General features: G+C 40.1%; 1 protein-coding gene across 2 annotated transcripts in view; it reads left to right on the top strand.

The window, feature by feature from the left end:
* LRRC8C (leucine rich repeat containing 8 VRAC subunit C) overlaps positions 1-22,753 on the top strand; it is an 81,566-nt gene that overhangs the window by 22,950 nt on the left and 35,863 nt on the right. The window lies entirely within an intron of this gene.

Genomic DNA, 22,753 nt, shown 5'->3' with positions numbered 1-22,753 from the left:
ATAATATGGATGCTCAGTATGCTGAAAATGGACAGTTTTCTCACAGGAAAGTGGACTCTTCATACTCTCATTTAGCTATTGGATGAAGTAGATTCTACCCTTTAAATTCTTTACAGTTATTAAGTGTTTGACCAAGAGACTGAAGAGCTAAGAGATTTAATGCCAGAGCGTTAGGAGCCACTGCCAATGGAAAAGCAAACAGAAATTTAAAAGAAAACACACACTAGTGTAATACACACACACAGAGTAGGTATTATTCCATGAGTATAATACAAATTTAAAAGAAAGCATCTCCAATATGATAATGTAAACTAATAGGAAATTTTAAGTAGCACCACTCCCGTTTTTAAAGAAATTCTGTAGGGAAAACACCCTTTCTTGTTAACTGTTTCCTAAATTAAATCTCAAAGGAATTCAGTCTTCAATTCTATTGTTTCTATTATCTGTGGAATGTTAGGTTTAGTGACTGAGAACAGCTGCTGTAAAAACAGATTCCCTCGCTGTAGTCAGGCTTCTCTGCTTACCATTGTGTACCTCTGGACAGGACATTTAAACCTTCTACAGACTTGATCTCTTCTGTAAGCATGGGCTCACGGTACCTGGAGCCTGGGGATGTTTGGGGATGAAGTAATATGTTACATGCCAAGGTCCAGACCCTAAGCAGGTACACAGCCAACCTTAGCTCACGTTGTGTGGGAAATGCGTTTTCCTTTATACGTGAAGAGATCTTTGCTAGGTAAGCTCAATACTCACTGTCATTCTAAAATAAAATGACTGTAAAATTAAAATGGATTGCAGTTCTAACATTGACAAGCATCGTCTGCATTTCGAGAGTGTTCTGGAAGGGTAAATCATTGCTACCCGCGTGGAGCTTCTTGTCTATGTCCGACCGTGACTGCTCAAACTAGGGCAGAGGCTCAGAGTGCCAATGTGAGCAATGCTCTGCCCTTGCAGAGCGTTTGGGGATGAAGTCCTATGTTACATGCCAAGGTCCAGACCCTGACTAGGTACACAGCCAACCACACGCAATAGATGGTGTGTAAATAACCCAGGGAGGGGAGTGAAGGATGAACAGAGCAGGTAGGGGAAAGTGTTGATCCTGGGCTGCATATGAAAAGACTCAGCCACAGGCTTCCGAAATGGGACTCTGCCCTTATGGTTGAAGACCCTCCCACACGTCCTCTAGCGGCATGCATTTCGCATGGGAAGGGGGCCGCAGGGAGAGCCTGTCTTGAAGTGCTGTTCTGGGGAAAGAGAGGGTGGGAGGTGCACAGGAACTGAAGGCATGATTAACCTATTCCTTAGAGCTATAAAATATACATGTATAGAGTGCTGAAGTCCTTCTAAATAAGTGAGTTCTGTTTTGATAGGCCCAGATGAAGCTCTGGTTTTTCCTTCAGATTTCATCTAATGTTTTATCACAGGAAGAGGAATTAAGGTGTTTGTAGGGAAATAGGTCAACCTCAGCTGCCTGCTAGAATCACCTGAGAAACCTCCTGCCCAGGGGCCACCCCAGCTCTTCTGACTTACTGGACCCAAGCATCAGTATTTTTAGAGCTTTCTAGCTCATCCCAGTGTGCAGCCAACAGTGAGAGCCACCCTGGGTAGCTCTACCGACCCTGGGTTTTGTTTTCCCCAAGATGTTCTAATAAGCTTGAGAAGACTGGCTCAGCCCAGATTCTGTCAACAGGTTTTCCAATTGACAGTTCGTAATTTCCTATCAGGTCACGTGTTTTCCCTTTGGAAACACATGCCACTTTCTGCCATTTCCTAAGTGACGCTGGCTCCCAGGGAAAGATTTATCTTAGGCTCTGAGTGGAGCGGCAGGGGGCTTTTCTCAGCTGGCATTCTGCCTCCAGAGAGAGAGTCTTGCCTATTTTTTTCACATTTCCAAGGCATGACCAACTGACAGGTTTTGTTCTAGAGCCTTCTATTCAGTCATTTAATAACGGGTTCTTCCTGTCTACCTTAAACTTCTTACCTAGTGGTTTGAAGTCTGTTTTTGTACCCAAAGTTGAAGCATTTTGTATCTGGTACCTTAGTCTGTCCATGCACTTGAAGGTTCTTGACTCACCTGCTATACGTCTATATTCCTTTGTTTATCTCAGTGTACGTGACATTCCTGTATGGGTTCTGTTTCTACTGCCTTTTCTTTTAGCAAATATCTATTGAATGACAAATAGAGCCAGACCCTCTCCTAAATGTTACAGACAAAAGAATGTCCAAAGCAGGCAAAAAATTCCTGCCCTTGTGGGACTTACATTCAAGTGAGAGGGAACAGAAGAGGAATATATAGGTAAAATATGTGGTATGTTCAAGGTGCTAAATACTATAAAGAAAAATAAAGCAGGGCAGGAGGCACAGAGTGCTGGGGCTCGGGGTGGTCTGTGGTATGAAATTGGCTTTGCCATGTTATCCAAGCAAGAGCTGGTGAAGTCTTGGACCAGAGCATTGGTGACAGAGATGGTGAAAACTGGTTCGAATCTGTATATGTTTCAGTGAGGCCTTCAGAAAGCAAGGGATTGCACCAGACAGATATCATGAAAGGGAGAATTCCAGGCAGAAAGTACTGCAAATGTCCTGAGGCAGGAGTGAACCTGGAATGTTTAAGAACCTGCAAGAAGGACCAGTGCCCTGGTACAAAGTGAGAGTGAAGGGCAGGGCTAGGATACTGATATTGGAGTGGGGAGTGGTGTAGACTGCATGGGGTCCTATAGAATTTTGGGAAAGCTTATGGATTTTTTTCTCTAAGTGAGATGAGCAGAGGAGATGTCTAGGAGAGTGTCTGGCCCAATATTTTAATACAATCATCTGGCTGCTCTGTTGAGACTTAATCTGCATGGGTCAGTGGTAGAAGCAGGGAGATCTGTTCTAATAGCAATAATCTAGTTGAGAGATAATGATGGCTTGAACCAGGATAACAGCAACAGAGATGAGTCAGAAACAGTTGGATCTGGATAGAATTTGTAGAATTTGTTGCTCTTAAGTAAGTGTCTGATGTTTTTCCACATTCCTCTTAAAAGAGTCTCAAACTCTAGTAACAGACCCAAATCATTGCAGTTATAGGAAAAGATTAACTTTCTGGCTCTTGAATACCCCCAATTCCGTATCCTGTTGTTTTTTTTAAAGAGCAGCAGTATTGCTGATTTGTTCTACTTCTGATCCACCTTAACTTCTCACCTTTTTCTGCTCTCGGGCATTACTGCTCTGTTGCCGGCAGACTATATTGACACAAATAATCAGTGATCACTGTTGCATTGCTGTTGCCTAGTAAACACCTGTTCTTCCTTTCTTGTGGCCTTTACCTGATTCCGTGGTAGCACCCTGGAAGGTAGCTTAGGCAGGCCATGGGAATAGAGGAAAGAACATAATCCTACTAATATTTTTATAAAGGAACCTCGGGTTCAGAATAAACCAGGCTGAGAACACTCTCATCTTCCTTCTCCCAACTCCTTGAACAAGACCACAAAAAAAAAAAAAAAAAAAAAAAGTCTCCTTTTCAGCCTCTTCATAAATCTCTCAGGGGGCTTTGGATGCATTCTTTGCATCCCCTTTGCCTCTATGTGGAGTGCAGTTTGCATGAGAAATGCAGTGTGTTGTAAGCCATCTGGTGGTTCTCCTCCCCAAAACTAAGCGCACTTGATTCTAAATCCTGGTATTCCCAGAAATATATCTGTTACACATTTTTAACCACTGGGAGAATTTCAAAATAAGTATATGTTTGTCTTTCATTCCACAACTATTTATTGAGTACTTTCTATGTGCCAGGCACTGTTTTGCACACTGGGCGATAGGAATAAACAAAATAAAGTTCCCGTTTCTTGTACAACTGAGCTTATAACTCAGGAGACAGACAACACAAGTAAACAAGGGAGTGCATATGTAGGGCATCTGTCAAAGATAATGCTGTTGAGAAAAGTCACTTAGAATGAAAAAGGGAATGCTGGACTGGTGCGCTACTGGTCCTAGCAAGTTAGTATTCATATTTTAAATAGGGTGACCAGAGAGGCACCTGGGTGGCTCAGCTGGTTAAGCGCATATCTCTTGATTTCAGCTCAGGTCATGATCTCAGGGTCATGGAATCCAGCCCCACATGCAGCTCTGTGTTCAGCGGGGAGTCTGCTTGAGATTCTCTCTCTGCCCATCCCACTTGCACTCACTTGTGCTCTCTCTCTCTCTTTCACTCTCTCAAATAAATCTTAAAATAAAATAAAATAGCATGACCAGAGAAGGCATCAGATAATACGACATTTGCACAGAAACCTAAGGAAATGAGAGTGACTCAGTCCCGCATCTGGTGGGAAAATGCTCCTTGCTACAGGAAGTCCTTAGACAGCTTTCCTCTCACTATGCACTTCCTAAGTGACTTCATCCTGCCCCATAGCTTTACCTACTTCCTGTAGGATGATGACTCCCACATTTGTATCTCCTGCCCAGATCTTCCTAGCTCCAGCCTACTGTATCCAGTTGTGAGTGGAGCCCCTGATAGGTGGCTCATACTTAACAGGTCTCTAACCAAGCTTATCACTCCGTCCCCAAACCCGCTCTTGCTGAGGCATCCCTCTCCTCTTAGCAGATGGCAATCCTATCCTTTCTCTTTTGCAAGTCAAAAATCTTGGTGTCATCTCCCTCTCTGAAACCCCACATCTCTTACATCAGGTTGATCAGAATTACTTATATTGGGGAAAACTGGAAAAGGTGGAAACTTGGAGAGCTGGGACAAAGCAAGTGAGATAAAGCAGAAAGCTTAGCAGTAATGGAAGGATCTGCAGGGCACTCTTTGATGGTGTGAAGAAAACTGAAGCTAAGGGAATGTGCGCCCTGGAACTCAGTTGATGTGAAGCTATGTCATAAGCCAGATGTGTCCCTAAAAGAGCTACAACTTCAGAGTGGTCCACTATATTTGGATATATCTTAACATCAAAAATTAGCTGGCACAACTAAGGCTATAGCCCCAGGGATTGGAAGGAGACTTTAGGTACCCATGAGAGTATTCACATGAAATTCACCTTAAGTATTTTTGTAAAGTTTATTTATTTGAGAGAGAGCCAGGGAGGGGAGACGTGGAAGGGGGGGTGAGAGAGACAGAGTCTTAAGCCAGCTCCACACTGAGTGGGGAACCCTACACTGGGCTCGATCACGAACCTAAGCCCAAACCAAGAGTTGGACTTTCAACCGACTGCACCACCCAGTCACCCCCAACTGAAATATATTTCTATTCCGTGCCTCTGGAAACTTTGTGGACCTGTATGGGGAAGCCCAAAATGCAGAGTCATAATTTTAAAAAGACGGTGAACATTAGAACCATTTTGTAGAAAAACCAGTGCCCTTTGTGGGCATATCTGTACTAAAGCAAAACACTTTGCTGGGGCATCAGGGAAGGGAAATTCTGGTAATTTTCTAGGGGCAAGAGATGGTTAATAGTTAAGTGTGTTGGCCAAATTAATTTGAAAAAGAACAATGAAAAGGAAGTAAGTAGTCGCTGTCCTTCTATTTTAATTTGGTATACATTTCCCAGTATTCAAGTTTTCAGTACAGAAGGTTCTTGCTGTTTTGCTACTCTGAGTTCCTGGAAATCACATGGGGAATCCCCCAAAAAGATATTGGAACAGTATAAAATTTGAGCATGGCCTTCTCCAACCAAGGGTTTAGTATCAAATGAAAAATAGGTATAACCAAAAGTATAATATTAAGGACTCTCTGTTCCTCTGGTAAAATTCTGTTTTTCTAGCTATTTATGATAGAATAATAAGTCTCATACCAGTTCCTCCTTTCCAGAGAGAAGCTGAGCCCTTTATAACCTTTAAGAAGATCTTCCCTCAGATTGGATTTATTTCTCAGTGCCAGAATTTAGACTAGAGTGAGCAAATTGCAAATATGATTGCCCTGAATTCAGTCCTCAGATAGCTAACTCCTCAAATAGGTGTTGTTGCCCATGGATGACAAGGCTGAATTTCCCGTAAAGGAAGTTGTTAGAGACTGAAATAATTTCTCTAATGAACTGCAATGAGCTTGGGCATTGGAATTTGACAGACCCAAGTGAGAAGCTTTGCTATGCCATTAACAGTCTTTGAAACTTTGGAGAAATTATTTAATCTCTCTTTGCACACTTCCTCTTCTGTAGAGCAAAGATAATACTACCTCATGGGTTTAATGTGGAAGCCCCACAGAAAGCGTGCTTAACGCCTGGCAGTTAGGAGACACAATAATATTAAATAGTCATTACTATTATGCTTTTCCTTTTCCATCTAACAACAATGATTCAAAGTTTGTTTCTTCTGTTTTTTAAAGAATTGCTCTGGAGTGTGATACCCCAGAGAACTGAAGGCTCCAAACACCAAGGAGCTCTTATTCTTGCTAGTAAACACCCTATCACACTTACCAAATTTGATTGCCAGCTTTATCGATAGTATTAGTAGCTGTCATGTTGAGTGCTATAGTATTGCAATTAGTGTTTGCTACAGATCTCCCAGTAGTGAAGAAAGATTCTATCCTTTTCTCCATTTTAAAGAAGAAACAGATTAAGTAAAACCTGCTCATGGTCACCCATCTCACAAGCAGGCAGAACCAAGATTCACACTCAGGTGCTTTGACTTGCGTGCTGTGCCCCCCATCACTGTAATTCTAGAAGAATATGTTAAAACCCTTGTGCTACGTTAATAGTGACTGTCTATTCTTGCCTTCATCACTAGGGACATATCACCTCCCAAAATGCAGAGCTTGGGTTTGGAAAATGTAACCTATTCCTTACGTTTGTTTCTTTCTTTTGTCTTTTCCTAAAGCCAGCACCCTAGAAGGTGTGGAGGTGCCATGCCATTCGGGGAAAAAGGAGTGCGTTGGAAATAATACATAAAGCTGAACTTCTAAAGTCATTTAAGATCACACATTACTGAAGAAAGTCTCATCTGATCCCTGTAGACCCTTTGCCTTCCCCCCGTTTAATTCAGGGAGTTAAAAGAAAGGTACAGAATGTTTATTAGATTAGCTTAGTCCTTATTACTATGGTTCTACTCCCTTGGATATTCTCTTTCTTTAATCTGTTTACATGTTTTTTGCCTGTTGCCATGGTAAAGCTCATTCCATGAGTGAGAAACCTTAGTGCTAAAGGAGGTTTTCTTAATGTTAAATCTTGCATTTTCACTTCCACATTTTATCTTGGTGTTACTAGGGCAACCCAAATAATTTCGTTTTCTCTTTGAAGTTGATGCCTTTAAAGCTGTTATACCCTCATGCTGACTCATTCATGTTCTTACTTCTTTTCTAGTTTAATTCCCACTGCTACTTTCTTTACACAGATGTTTTCTGCTTTTCTGTAGCCACAATGGCTGAGGTAGTGTTAGTATAGGAGTTAAGTATATGGGGGGATTACAAATCCTACTGAGGATTTGAAAAGGGCTATGGACCTTCTCAGCAGAGGAAGAAATAAATGCCAGATTAAGAAATAATGGGTGGGCGCCTGGGTGGCTCAGTGGGTTAAGCCGCTGCCTTGGGCTCAGGTCATGATCTCAGGGTCCTGGGATCGAGTCCCGCATCGGGCTCTCTGCTCAGCGGGGAGCCTGCTTCCTCCTCTCCTCTCTCTGCCTGCCTCTCTGCCTACTTGGGATCTCTCTCTGTCAAATAAATAAATAAATAATCTTTAAAAAAAAAAAAAAGAAAGAAAGAAAGAATGGGTGAATAGACAATGGGGAAAAGATAGACTCTTCAAGAAATGGTGTTGGGAAAACTGTACAGTTACCTGCAAAAGAATGAAACTGGACCACTACCTTATACCCCACAAAAAAGTAAACTCAAAATGGATTAAAGACTTGAATGTAAGGCTAAAGCCATAAAACTCTTAGAAGAAACATAGGGGATATGTTCCTTGACATCAGTCTTGGCAATGATTTTTTTTTTTATTTGACACCAAAAGTAAAAATAAACAAGTGGAGACTACGTCAAACTAAAAAGCTTTTATGTGGGAAAGGAAACCATAGATGAAATGAAAAGACAACCTAGGGAATAGGAGAAAATACTTGCAAATCATATTTCTGATAAGGGGTTAATATCCAAAATATGTGAAGAACTCATATAATTCAATAGGTGGGGAAAAAAGCAGTTCTATTAAAAATGGGCAGAGGATCTGAATAGTTCTTTTTCCAAAGAAAACATACAAATGGGCAACAAGTATATGAAGAGTGCTCAACATCAGGGAAATGCAAACCAAAACCACAATGAGATATCACCTCCTGTTATCTATCAACCACTTACTTGTTAGAATAGTTACTATCAAAACAACAAGAAATAACAAGTGTTGGGAAGATGTAGAGAAAAGGGAACCCTTGTACACTATTGGTAGAAATGTAAATTAGTGTAGACATCAATGAAAACAGTATGAGAAAACAGTACGAGGTTCCAGAAAAAATTAAAATAGAACTACTGTATAATCCAGCAGTTCCACTTCTGGGCATTTATCTGAAAGAAACAAACAAACAAAAAAAACTAACTTGAAGAGATAGCAGTACCCCCCATGTGCATTGCAGCATTGTTTACAATAGTTAAAACATGGAAAGAACCTAAGCATCTATCGATGGGCCAGTGCATAAAGCAAATGTGGTGTGTGTATTTATGGACAGTAGAATATTATTCAGCCATAAAAAGAAGAAAATTCTGCCATTTATGAACATGCATGGACCTTGAGGGCATAATGTAATGTGAAATTAGGAAGACAGAGAAAGACAAGTACTATGTGATCTCACTTAAATGAGAAATCTTAAAAAATAAAAAACAAAATTTGTAGAGACAGGTGGTTACCAGAGGCAAGGATAGGCAAAATGGGAGAAGGGGATCAAAAGAAATGAACTTCCAGTTACAAAATAAGTAAGTCTTGAGGATGTAATGTACAGCATGGAAACTATAGTTAACAATACTGTATTATATATTTGAAACTTGCTAAAAGAATCCATCTTAAAAGTCCTCATCATAAGAGAAAAGTTTTAACTATGGGTGGCTGGTGTATATTAACTAAACTGACCTGAGTAATCATTTAACAATATATACACATATATCAAATCATAGTATATACCTACAGTAATACAGTATTATATGTCAGTTATACCTTGATCTAAAAAAGACATGATGAGGTGTCTATGTGGCTGAGTCAGTTGAGTATCTGACTCTTGATTTCACTTGAGGTCATGATCTCGAGGCCCTGGGCTCAAGCCCTGCATCAAGGCTCCCCACTCAGCGAGGAATCTGCTTATCTCCCTCCCCCTCTACCCCTACTCTTATGCACACGTGCACGTGCTCTCTCCAAAATAAATAAATCTTTTTAAAAAGACATAAAAATATGGAACAAATATTATTTTTCATTATCCAAATTTATTTGGGTCTTGGGTTTTGAATAGCAAGTTGCAAGAGTTTGTGTAGCAAGGGATTCATAAAAAAATCTGTCCCACTCTATTCTAAGTTCAAATTGTGAAACGTTAAGGCCTCTGTTCACTTCTGCTTTCGTTTTTCCTTCATACCAGGGCAATCTTCTGTTTGGCTTTATATCTCTGTCCTTCTGTGGCACGTCTCTTGGCACACTATCCCTGCAGAAGTTAAATGGCTAGCTGGTGTGCATCTTTCCCAGTGCTGGTCTGGCTCATAAACCTTTTGAGTTTGAATTTATGCAAAAAACTGAGGAGCAAAGAGAAAAGTTTAACAGATCTGTGGCCCACTTCTTTGACTATAGCTTCTTATTTATCTTTTATCCCCAGTTCTTGACATACAGTAGTTGGATAACAAATGTTGAAAGAGGGAGAGGAGGAGGAAAGATGGAAGGAAGGGGGGAGAAAGTAAAGGAAGGAAGAGGAATATTTTCAAAGGAATTAAGAAAAGGAGAAAATTTAAAAATAATAATAATAAACCACCTGTGTTCAGTCCCAGGAAGTTACTGAACAGCCCCTTCCTGGACGTGACTGATCTGCTGAGATTCCGAACAATGTTCACTGTTTGTGGTGAGCATTTTGTGAATTCAGTACCAAACGTGGCCTCCCCACCCAGAACTTTGGGGCATCTTTAGCCAATTAACAAGAGAGTGAAGGCACTATGTGGGGGATAATTCCGGAGATCCGGTGGAGGTTAGCTCATGTGTTTTAGAAGGAAGTTCACCAACAAAGTACAAGCTGAAGCTGATAAGGTCTCCATACTTCTACAAAAAGGTTGCTTTGCATAAATTTTTAGAAAACTAGAAAAAGACTCTTGGTGAGTCTTGGTGCCTTTGGCATTTCCGTCTAAGAATGTGTAACTTGTTGCCCTCTTTGTCTCACAATCTGGACCAGCTTGGGCTACCCTATGTCTCCAGAGATAGAAAATATCAGATCTAACCTTATTCAAAGTACACAGAAATGAAAGAGTTATGGCAGAGTGATGGAGGGCAAAATGATACATCTTAAAGGGGAAAAAAAGAGTCATCATATTACAGACTTTTCATTTTGCCTGGAATGTTCTCCTGGTCCTGGCTTCCAGCTTTACCTACATAACTATTCCTACCTCTGTTCCTATGCAGACATCACTTCTTGAGCCTCCAGTAGCTCAGGTATCTCAGTATGTGTCAGTGTCCTAAACTTCTACTTCATCATACCTATCACAACTGTGAGTAGATGGTTGTCATTTTTTACTGTCTCTCCATCATAATGTAAGGTTCATATGGACAGGTGTTATTTCTGGCTTACTCACTGGTATATCCACATGGGTGAGCTCAATACCTGGCAGTTTAAGCTACTCTAGGGCTTATAGGAAGAAGGAATAAGGGGCACCTGGATGGCTCAGTCGGTTAAGTGTCCAACTCTTGATTTTGGCTCAGGTCATGATCGTGGGGTTCTGGGATCAATCCCTGCTTTGGGCTCCACTCTTAGCAGGGAGTCTATTTGAGATTCTCTCTCGCTTTCCCTCTGCCTGCTCCCCTTCTCTCTGCCCTGCACCAAAATTAAGTAAATCTTTGGGGTGGGGGGGAATGAATGAATAAAGCTGCCAGGTGCTGTGGTAGGTGCTAGGGATACAAAGCTCTTAAAGACACTGTGTCTATCCTTGAGAAACTATGCTCCTGAAGTCAGTATCTCCAAAGATAATTTATCCCTTTCTCAGCTTCCAGAGGGCAGAGAGCAAGGGTGAATCATGATGGCATGGCTTTCTCCACCTCATCTTCCCAAATCCAACTTCTTTCCCACAAGAATCCCAACATGGACTCTTTGTATCTAAGGACATGGAGTAGAAATGAACCGTCCTATCTTTCCATCAATATCTGGTTCTTTGTTAAGTGGATATTTATTTTGGTTTTGCCAGAACACTTTAAATTTATGTCTAGAGAGATATTTTTTTGGTCCTTAAAACATTAGTCTATTAACATGGGTCATCTGAAAATAGAATCAAACATTACAGAACAAATAAAAACAAACAAATCCCCACAGTTGTTGTTCTGTAAACCTTGATTTTTCCCTTGGACCTGAGCCACTCAAAAGATCATCCACACATTCCTAAATCCCATTTTACTTCAGAACTTCCAGAGTCTCTTAGCTTTGAAACGTTTGACTTTAAAAAGTTAGGGATTTGTTTGTTTGTTTCTTCCTTACTTTTTCCAACTAAATCTAAGGTTTTAGATAAATTCCTGTGACCTTTCTACACAATTTTACATTTTTCAGTATTTTGATTAATAAATAAAACCTCCCAATCTGGGATGCCTGGGTGGCTTAGTTAGTTATGCCTCTGCCTTCAGCTCAGGTCATGATCCCAGGGTCCTGGGATGGAGTCCCACAATGGGGTCCCTGCTCAATGGGTAGACTGCTTCTCCCTCTGCCTCTGCCTCACTCCCCTGTTTGTGCTCTCCCTCTCTCCAACAAATAAATAAAAATCTTAAAAAAAAAACCCTCCCAGTTTAACAACTACTGAACTAGTTGTGCTCCTTTCAAGCCTCTCTAGCCTACTTTTTCATCCTACTGATGAAGTTGTGGATCAAAATAGCTTTAGATACCAAAAAGCACCATGCAAGTTGATAGATTACAGAGCTTCAGTATCTTGTTTTCTAGGTCTTTCAACCATTTAAAAATATATATATTTAGCAGAGTCCTCCATGTCTTTGAGATAGTTTTCTCAGGAAGGGACTCCACTGGCCCTAAGCCATCTTTCTTACTAATAATAGCAACTGCAAGTAAACAATTTCATAATATGATACAGTTTATCTATAAAGATGGCGCTACTTTGGGTCTTATTCCATGTTAACTGATGGGTTCTATGTTTTTTCCTCTATTTTCATTTTGCTGACAAAGTATTTCAATGAATAAGCCTGAGATTTCACTCTTAAATGGTCTTGTAGCTCTATTTTAATTATTCATTTATTCGACAAATATATGTCAAGCACCTGTTACATGCCAAAAACTTAGGTAATGGGAACAGAATGGAGAGCAGCATTCATCCAAGAGCCACACAAATGAGTGGACTATGGGGTCTGTGACAGAGGGGCCACCTTGGGAGTCCAGGGTGCTGCCCAGCCTGCGGGCTGGGTTGGACCTTGCTGGGGAGATTAGGGATGTTTTGCCTGGGCAAGTGGTGGTAGAGCCAAGGTCTGCAGGCTGCATAGGAATCTGCAGAGCAAGGGGGTAGGGGGTGGGGATTGCAAGGACATTTATTTCAGTCCTAGGATGAACCACAAGGCCCTGCTACTATGGCTTCAATCTCCCTCATAGTGACTTTTCAAGAGCCACACAGATCACTTGACCTTTGCAGTCACGTCATGTGTATCACCTCCTTTCACTATTTCTTTTGGGGAGGAGAGTAGTTTTTTTGTTTTTGTGTTTTTTTTAACACAAAAGAATCTATTATCTTCAGAAACAGATGTACTTTAACTAGTTGATTCATATCTTCCAAGTTTTTCTTTCATTTAGATTTTTGGCACATTCTAGGTCTGAGAGGCAAGGAGCCTTTGACCATATTCTCCTAGAACCTTCGTCCAAAGAAACTGTTAATTCCCAGCTTCTAGAACGCAAGCCTCTAGGAGTATCAGATATCATCATGTTAGAATTCATTTAGCTTTGCTGTGAGAAAATAAGAGAGGAGGGAACTCATATAATATCTAACTCAGAGAAGATGGGCCATTAAATCAATATGTTAAATTTAGAGCCAAACCCAACAAATATTTTTCCTGTAGGCGAGAAGCCTTGCATTAAATATTTATTAGTTGGATGAACAAAAACTAATATTCTAGTTTTTAGGTGCATCCACATCCATTTTAATATTCTGACAGCCAAATATGGTGGTTGTTAATTTTCTTACAAAGAGTCCTGTCTTCCTGGGGCCTGGAGGACCTGGACTTCCTTTGATCAGGGATTTTACTGAGCACGTCCAACAGGAAAGACAAACCAAGAGCTGATTTCTTGAAAACAACCTTTTTGAAAAGCTCCAAAGAGGATTATTTAGCAGTTAATGTTTTTCTGCTATTACCAAACCTTCAGTGTAGCTCCCTGTAAAGAGTTTAATAAAAAGGGCAATCAAAAGGTTATGCTATAAATCTGTGAGTCTTCCAGTCTCTCACTTTAAATGCCAATCTCTGGTTTCCTGAGTAGTGTGACTTTGTTTCCTAGTTGTTATATTGAACATAGCTAGAATTTTTTAAATCTTACCAGACTTAAAAAACAAAACAAAACAAAACAAAAACAGCTTAGCGGGAAAGTTCTTAGTAATGAGTTACTTTAGCTGCCTGTCACATTTTTGGTTGACTCTGTTTTTTTAGGTATCAGTCTATCCATGGTTGTCAAAAGTATTTATAAAACATGGCAAACTGCCTACTGGAACAGATGAGACAACTACCGCCCCCCAGACTCATTAGGAATTCAACTTAAACAATGGAGCGTGGTAGGCCCTTGAGCTAACAATATGAAACCAAAGGCTTCAGACCATTTTAAACTCCAAAAATCTAAAAAATGAGTAAGAACTTTCAGTGTTGATGTTCTGAAGGACGGGGTCTCTGTGTCTCCCTACCCTCCTCTGCTGGCTGTCCTGTCAGAAAGGAAGCAGACTCCCAGGTGGACTGACCTCTTGGCCAGGCTTCTTTTGTCTGCATTTTCTGGCCCACTCAGAATGCTCACCGTGCATCTGCCACTTAGGACTGCTATGTTTTCTTTGCTCAGGCAGGCAAAACTGGCGATTAATGTTTCTCTTTGTCCATTAAAGGAAGAGATAGTCTTCAAAGCAGTCATTACGCATCTACTCAAATGAACCCTAGACTTGGGTTTTAGAAGTCAAGACTGATAAGATGAACTGAAATCTCAATCATATTTAAATGATATCAAGGGTTGGAAGGGAAACACACAATCTTTTCAAGGCTTTCGAATCCCCTTAGGGAAAGGGTGGAGGTGTGTGCATACACAGTGCCTCCTGCAAGACTGTTCCTGCTTTAAAGGAAAGAGAAACAGCAGGAAACGAAGAGGCGACCAGGAAGGCCAGTGGGATGTCTGAGAGCCAAAGCCATATTTTCTCGGAGAGAATTTCCATAAATTTGCAATGACAGGGGAAGGCAGTAAGTAACATTTGATGATAATCCTTTATGATCACTTTTTAAGACTATTAGATCACAATGTAGCCTCATTTTAGAAAAAATTTGTGAATTCACATTTACTGGACATGTACACCATAAACATTAAATAGTAACTAGTGTCATACAGATGGAACTGAAGCTCTTTGACGAAAATTCTAAAGAAAGCAAAGCCTTCTTTTAAGATCTCAGCAAGATTTAGAAGCGCATTGTTCCAAACCATTATTATCATAAGACTGTTGCGTATGGATCTGTTTTCTGTCTCTTGTTTCTTAATAGAGCAATGTTCTGATAAGGGAGTTACAGAAGTTGGCCATTGGGTACACGCTGGACCTCAGAAGTCATTATTGATCCACAAATCCCCTTTAGCATTCATGACAGAACATTGTGCATTAAAATTTCAGTGATCCTTAACTTTGAAATTATAAATTATTCCTGACTCTCTTCTTCTTCTCCCTGTCTCCAGTAGTGCATGCTCTTTGAATAATCATTATTTACAGTGTGAAGCTATATGGTAATAGTCACTCTATACTTTATAACAGAGGATAATAACAGAAACAAGAGCTTGGTCCTTACTACAAAATGCTCCAATGGGTGTGCGTATCTGTGTGTGAGTGTGTGTGTATATGGAGGCCTACTTTGATTTAACAAATGTGAATCGAGGTCCATTCTAAGGCATTGTATTGTTTTCTAGAAGACACAGAGATAAACAAGATTTAAATCCTATCTTCAGCGAAATAAAAATAACCTTTTAAAATGCAACATTGGCATAGGAAATACTAATCAGTCACATTTACAAAGCAGACCAATTATAATTCCTGCTTTCATAGGAATTTCTTTAACACGGGGGTGAGGACAGGCACCTTGTCTTCTGTTTTGCGCACTTCCATTCCTCTAGCACCTAGCTCAATACCTGACCTAGCTTATACTCTCCTGATTCTATAGCAAGTACATGACCCATGCTTGAGAGAAAAAAAGTTCAGCTGTGGATCATCATATATAAATTTTTAGTGGATTCAAAAGCTTCTGACTACAATAGAGATAACTGTGGAACCACCATGTAAAGTCAAGTCCTTGAAATGTAGGACCTGAAGAAGAATTATGAAAGGGATTTTTCTTTAGGTATGTGAAATGTATAATGAGGAAGAGGTTTATCTTTTTTTTAAGAAAGAGAACTGCTAAGTAGGAGTAATTTTTGCTTCCCACCACGACTACCACTCTCAGAAAAACAGGTGAAATTCAATTTGAATATTTTCCAAATGATGTGACTGGAACATTAATTTAACATATGGCGTCATGGAAATATGCAAGGAGATAATAACACAGATGTATCCATTGGCTTGCAACTTTCACTTGCCTCTCCTCACTCTGCCTTAGTCAAATTCTTGCTTTTGGGGACTGTAAGGCCAGGAGAGCTCAAGAATCATTTAAATGTACTAATAATAGCTTTTTAAAATTTCATACCATCAAATAGGGATATGAAAAGAAAAACTGAATGCAGAAGAAATTCTGCTTAAACTCTTTGTTTCTTAGGATATTTAAAACTCTTTACATTTGAATCATCTTGATGCAGTATTCACTAAGAGCTATAAAGGGTGAGATTTGGTTAGAAGTTATGGCTCACCACTGGCTGTGTTCCTTGGGCAAGTCACCTAATCTCTCCGGTCAAGTTCTTCACTCATAAAAGGAGAGTTCTTGACGAGTCATCTCTGAAGTGCCATTCGGGTTCTAAAATTTTATAACTCGTTTATGGTTTTCTTTTAATGGCATATAGAACTGTAGAATTATGATCTTCTTTTCTAGAGCTATTTTGTCATGTGTACCACAACTACAGAGTAAAACACAGTCTAAAGTCATGTTCTCCCAAGAGAGAAAGTTATCATTTTAGGAACTGGAAAATTTGGCATTTTATCCTGTTTTTTATCTCCATCGTTGCACTGCCAGAAGAAAAGCAGTTTGTTTTATTTTTGTAATTGATGTTTTGAGCATATCCTGATGACTTTGTTTGGATTTATGGAGCCTTTGGGTACAGCTGGAAAGAACCCCTAAATAAATCATGGTATCTCTGTGTTCTTCCTCACTTGCACTCCTTCTCCACACGGGCATCGGGACACCAGCTGATGTTCTGGCCCTGCACTGGAATCTTCCTCCTATGACATTACTCAGAGACACGCTTTGCCTTTATAATGATCATGTCTAAAGCTAATGTCAACTGCACCCATGTTCCTCATTAAAATGACTACATATCCACTAATTTATTCAGCAAATATTGAGTGTCTCCTGTATGTCAAGCATTATCTTCTGGGTAATTGGGATACATCAATGTACAAAGTAGAATTGAAAAGTACCTACATTTCGTGAATATAAGTTCATAAAAGTTACATTCTTGCAGGAGACAGACAAAAAATTAAGGAACACAATATATTTTGGCAGATTGGATGTGTGATGTAAGAGACAAAGAACAGTCAAGGATGACCCCAAGGTTTTTAGCATAAGCAACTGGAAAGGGAGTTCTATCAACTGAGATAAGAGAGTTACAAGAGAAACAAGACTTTTTGGAGTTCGGAGGAGGTAGGAATAAGGGGATAGAACTGGAGTGGGTTTGCATTTAATGTGTCTGGTGGATATCCACAGGGAGATGTCAAGTAGACAGTTGGGTCCATGACTCTGGATGAAGAGATAAATTTGTGTTTGGTAAGGATCCTCTTTAAAGCAATGTGACTAGATGCAATCACCAGATGATGAATGACTTTGGGAAGAGAAGAGGACCAAAGACTGAGCACTGAGCACTCCAGAGTCAGAGGTCAGGAAGAAGAGGAGGAAACAGCAAAGGAGTTAAAGAATGGGCAACCAAGGAAAGAGGAGGAAAACCTAAAGGCTGTGGCATCCTGAGAGTGAAATAAAGAATGGTCAAATTACGCCTTTCTGCTGATATCCTGATAGAGTGAACAGGAGAGGACTGAGAATTGGCCATTTGATTTAGTAACATAGATGAACAATGTATGTGGATTTCTTTTCTGTAGAATTCATATTCTATGTGCTTACATTCATTTTTAATACCTGTTTTCATTTGGAATTGGCTCTTGTTCCTTTGAGTGGTATATGGCTGTACTGTCTAAAGCTGATGCCACTTTCCAGCTGCCAGGAAAATGTGGAACAAAGCAAGTGCTGGCCGTACCTGCCAGTAGGCATTGAACAATGTTAGCAATCAGGCTTGAATCAAAGTAGAATAAGTTTCATAGTCTTAAAGTTAAGGATTAATAGAGCAGAATTTGTTCTGTTTAATTAATTCTGGAGAAGATGATACGAAGATTCTCCTGAGAGGGAAGAAGACGGATTGTTCAGGAAGAGTCAAATAAATGAAAGAAATAAGAAACTCTAGGTTTGCAACTAACCTTACCAATACTCTTTACCAAAGGATTATATGATATGATCTTCTGGAGAAGTAAATTTTGTAGAGCCATTAAAAGGACTTTTGGAAATAAATATTTTTAATAAGGAAATGCACTTGGATTTCTCCAAAGGGACATGGGGCAGATATTTAACATAATGTAAAAATTATATAATTTTAATTAAGACACCAGAATCTCATGACTGAATTGAAAGCTGTATTTCCAAAGACATTACTTAATTAGCTAAACTAAACTCTTACATAATATGTTGGAAATCCACGTTGGAAGAAATATAGAGATAATCATTTACATTTCTGAAATAGAAAAAAAATAAAAAGAAATAAAATTATGCTGATTGATGCTTAGGGGGAAAAAAACCATTTAAACCCAAGCAGTTTATTTTCAGAAATGACTCCTTCAGCTTGAAACACTAACTCTTGAAATGGTAACAAATCAATTGGAAGCTAAAATAATAATGAAAGAGAAATCAAGTGTAGTCCGGGTTACACATGTGTGTCATCAGAGATGCTGACATTCGTGAAAGAATAGAAAAAATTTTTTTTCAACCAGTGAGCATAAGGTCCATCTGTCCTGTCTTTAATTATTGGAACTTTTTAATCAACTTCTTTTTTCCTACCCTTTTTTTGCATCAGAAATAATCCCAAGGATTATTGCTGTGCTGGATATCACCTTTGAGTGAGATTATGATATGTTAAAATTATAAAGTCTATGTGCATCTATGTATTATACATCTGTCTACATACATTCATATGTAGTATATATGTGCACACATGTATGTACATAAGCATGACCATATACATACACTTACCCAAAAGAGGTGAAGTGTGTTGGGGACTCGAACACTAAAAGGCTGTGACATTTTGACCAGCTATTTCTCTAATAACCCACCTTTTAAAAAAAATTACTTAAATTCAGTTAATTAACATACAGTATATTAGTTTCAGAGGTGAAGTCAGTGATGCACCATTTGCATATAACACCTGGTGCTTACTACATCACATGCCCTCCATAATGTCCATCAGCCAGCCACCCCATCCCTCCCCCAACACCCCCCAGCAGCCCTCAGATTGTTTCCTGAGATTAAGAGTCTCTTATGGTTTGTCTCCCTCTCTGATCTCACCTTGTTTTATTTTTCCCTCCCTTACGCTATGCTCCTCTGTTTTGTTTCTTAAATTCCACATCTGAGTGAGATCCTGTGATAATTGTCTTTCTCTGATGGATTTATTTCGCTCAGCATAATACCCTCTAGTTCCATCCACAACTTTGCAAATGGCAAGATTTCTTTTTTTTTTTTTTTTTAAGATTTTATGTATTTATTTGACAGACAGAGATCACAAGTAGGCAGAGAGGCAGGCAGAGAGAGAGGTAGGGAAGCAGGCTCGCCACCGGGCAGAGAGCCCAACGCGGGGCTTGATCCCAGGACCCTGGGATCATGACCCGAGCCGAAGGCAGAGGCTTTAACCCACTGAGCCATCCAGGCGCCTCTTTTTTTTTTTTTTTTTTTTTTTTATAATTTTTGATGGCTGAGTAATATCCTGTTTTATATACACACACACACACACACACACACACACACACACACACACACACACACATACACACCCTGCATGTTCTTTATCCATTCATCTGTTGTTGGAAGTCTGGGCTCTTTCCATAGTTTGACTATTTTGGACATTGCTGTTTATAAAAACTGGGATGCAGGTGCCCCTTCCGATCACTACATTTGTATCTTTGGGTAAATACCCAGTAGTGCAACTGCTGGGTCATAGGGTAGCTCTATTTTCTACTTTTTGAGGAACCTCCGTGCTGTTTTCCAGAGTGGCTGCCCCAGCTTGCATTCCCACCAACAGTGTAGGAGGGTTCCCCTTCTCCGCATCCTCACCAACACCTGTTGTTTCCTGACTTGTTAATTTTAGCCATTCTGACTAGTATGAGGTGGAACCTCACTGTGGTTTTGATTTGTTTTTCCCTGATGCCGAGTGATGTGGAACATTTTTTCATGTGCTGTTGACCATGTGTTATATTTTCTTTCTAACGACCCATCTTAATTAGGCTGTGCCAGTATTAGGAGGCAGTGCATAATACTTAAGTTTCTTAGAATCCTTAGTTTGTCTAATCACCACTGGAAGTTTGAATTTCATTTCAGGCAGCAAATAGTATCAGTGGCTTTTCTTGAAGTATTAGCCTCACTTTATTCATTTCGATAAATTATCTGCAGACATACTAAAGTCTGAAAAACCAGTTATTTTATTCAAATAAAAGTGGCGTACTATGATAAAGTAGCTAATTCAGCTTTCAATTCAAATAAGGACTTTTCTTTGAGACAACCATCGTACTGTGGAATGCAGGAGAAATGCTTTATGTATTCTTCTCCATCATATAGTGCATTAATACAACATGTAGTCATGGGTTGTGAGTTATTAAAATAATTTTTATTAGGTCAATAAGGACATTAAATGAAACTGGTATTTTTTTCAAAGTTGTAAGTATATGCCAATGAAGAATACAATCACCACAGTATAGTCTGAAATCTCTACCTTGATTCATGCTAAGGTGCCTTACCCACCATTGCTTTTGCACCACGATTTAAAAGAGGCAAAAACGAAAACAAAAGCAAAAACAAAACTTAACATTAAATAGTTTTAACTGTGTGGACTCCCTGAAGGGTTTAGGCCACTAAAACATGAACCACACTTCGAGAAGCTTTGAGGTAGAGGCTTACTGTTCTTTTCTCTATCTGCAGCCCTCATTAAAAAAGCAAACCCTGGGCACCCAAAATAAGCGAGTTTCTTTGAGTCCTTGGCCAAGTTGCCTTCACAGGCATTAGTCTCTTAATATGGAAAATAATGACAAGATAAGCCCAGGTCCCCCTAAGTATACAGGCACTTACTGTGAAGAAACAACCAAAAAATCCATCTGAGAACGTAGACCAGAGCACCAGTGCCGTCCTTGTTAGCGTTGCCACAGCGGCTAGATCGGCTCACCCCAGAACTGATTTGGAAGAGCACTGCTCCACGCACAAGCATCGGAATTCACGTATTCAACAATACTGGTTTAGGGCCTCCTCCTGTTTGCCAGGTACTGTGGTAAGTGATGGGAAAGAAAAATAAAATAAGACAGCAGCTTCTGAAGCAGAACTCAGAAGCTAAGATGAGTGAGAGCCTCTGTGACTGCCCTTGAAACCTTCAGGACTAGGAAACATTTGGGGCAGTGAGGTTGTAATGATTCACTGAGAAGCAAAGAGGTCATAAAGTGTCGGGATATCAAACCCTGGACTAGTCTGAAATGTCAAAGACTCGAGGAATCGGGCAAAGTTCTTTATTTAGCTTGTGCGGCTTGCCGGCAACATATGTTTTGAGAATACACATGCTTGATTTATAGGATCTCCCTTCAAGAAGCTTGCAGTCTAGTGTTAGTAACAGGCAAGTTGGGTTTCGATAAAATGAGAAAATCATTAAAAAAAAAAAAGTCGAGGAGTGCCTGGGTGGCTCAGTGGGTTAAAGCCTCTGCCTTCAGCTCAGGTCATGATCCCAGGGTACTAGGATCGAGCCCTGCATCTGGCTCTCTGCTCAGCAGGGAGCCTGCTTCCCCCTATCTCTCTCTGTCTGCCTCTCTGCCTACCTGTGATCTCTGTCTGTCAAATGAATAAATAAAATCTTAAAAAAAAAAAAAAGTCAAATCAGATGCTACACAGATGTCAAGCTGGTAGGTTGAAGGTGAGAGTGGCACTGGGCAGTTGAAATTTTCAACCTTGTGTTAAGGCACAAATCCAAAAAGAAGATGTATCTCTGCTTAAGGAAGTCAGCTAAAGCAACAAAACAGAATGGGTAACAGTAGTTTCCAAAGATAAACCACCTATGAACTCCAAGAGGCTTGGCTTGACTTGGCTTGGGACTGTTTGCTGTATAGCTGTTAATTCAGTATTCAGGAAGGAAAGATCCAAAACACAAGCAAAGCTTGGGAAATCGGTTGCCAATGTAGCCTTGCCCTTGCCTTTAATGAGGACTGAGTAACAAGGACAGATGCAGAGAGCTAGATTATTGGTTCCAAAGGAGCCAAACAGGAGAGAAATGTTCTTTTTGTCTCTCATTGGCTACCCTTATTTGTTACCATAAGAAAAGAACATTCCTTCTCACAGTAGCAGGATGATAAACTTCGAGTCCCGGATCACAGTAAAGGCAGTGTGGCTGAGCCGTGAGAAAGTACAACACAGACTAGAAGAGGATGGGCGTCTTTCCCCTTCTCCCCCAGAGCCTCAGGTGCTCTAATTCTTTTATCTTCTGTTATTTCGCTAGAGATAGATATTTCTGGGAGCAACTGATTTCGCATAGGAGAAAATCAGGATGAATTTGAGGTTCAAGGTGAAAGATGAGAATACAGAAAATAGAGAAAAGAAGTCAAAAGCACAGGGACAAAAATGGGAGGCAAGAAAAAATGAAGTCCTTTCCAAAGTATCCCCTCGCCCTACAGCAACCACCACCAGGGAGATCTTCCCTCTTACATGACAAGGACCATGTGGCAAAGTGCTTAGCCTTCCCAGGGAGCAAGCGCTTTTCTTTTACAAGGAGAGATCAGTAAATAACACAAACCAGTGCTGAGATTGCACGTACGAGTTTAATCAGCAACCCAGGATGGTAAGGTAAATAACAGAAACATTTCAAAGGTGGGGCTCTTTTCCCTCTAGCGCCTTCCCTTTTTGTTTAGGGGGAGGGAGAGTCCAGGAAATAATGCTCTTCCCTGGCCATGGTCTCTCCAATCCACATGCAGCCAAAGGGAACCCACTTATGGGATAATA

Source organism: Mustela erminea, chromosome 10 (genome assembly GCF_009829155.1).
Source record: "Mustela erminea isolate mMusErm1 chromosome 10, mMusErm1.Pri, whole genome shotgun sequence".
NCBI classification, from domain to species: domain Eukaryota; kingdom Metazoa; phylum Chordata; class Mammalia; order Carnivora; family Mustelidae; genus Mustela; species Mustela erminea.
Note: the sequence above shows the minus strand (reverse complement) of the source record. Positions and strands in the feature narration are given on the sequence as shown.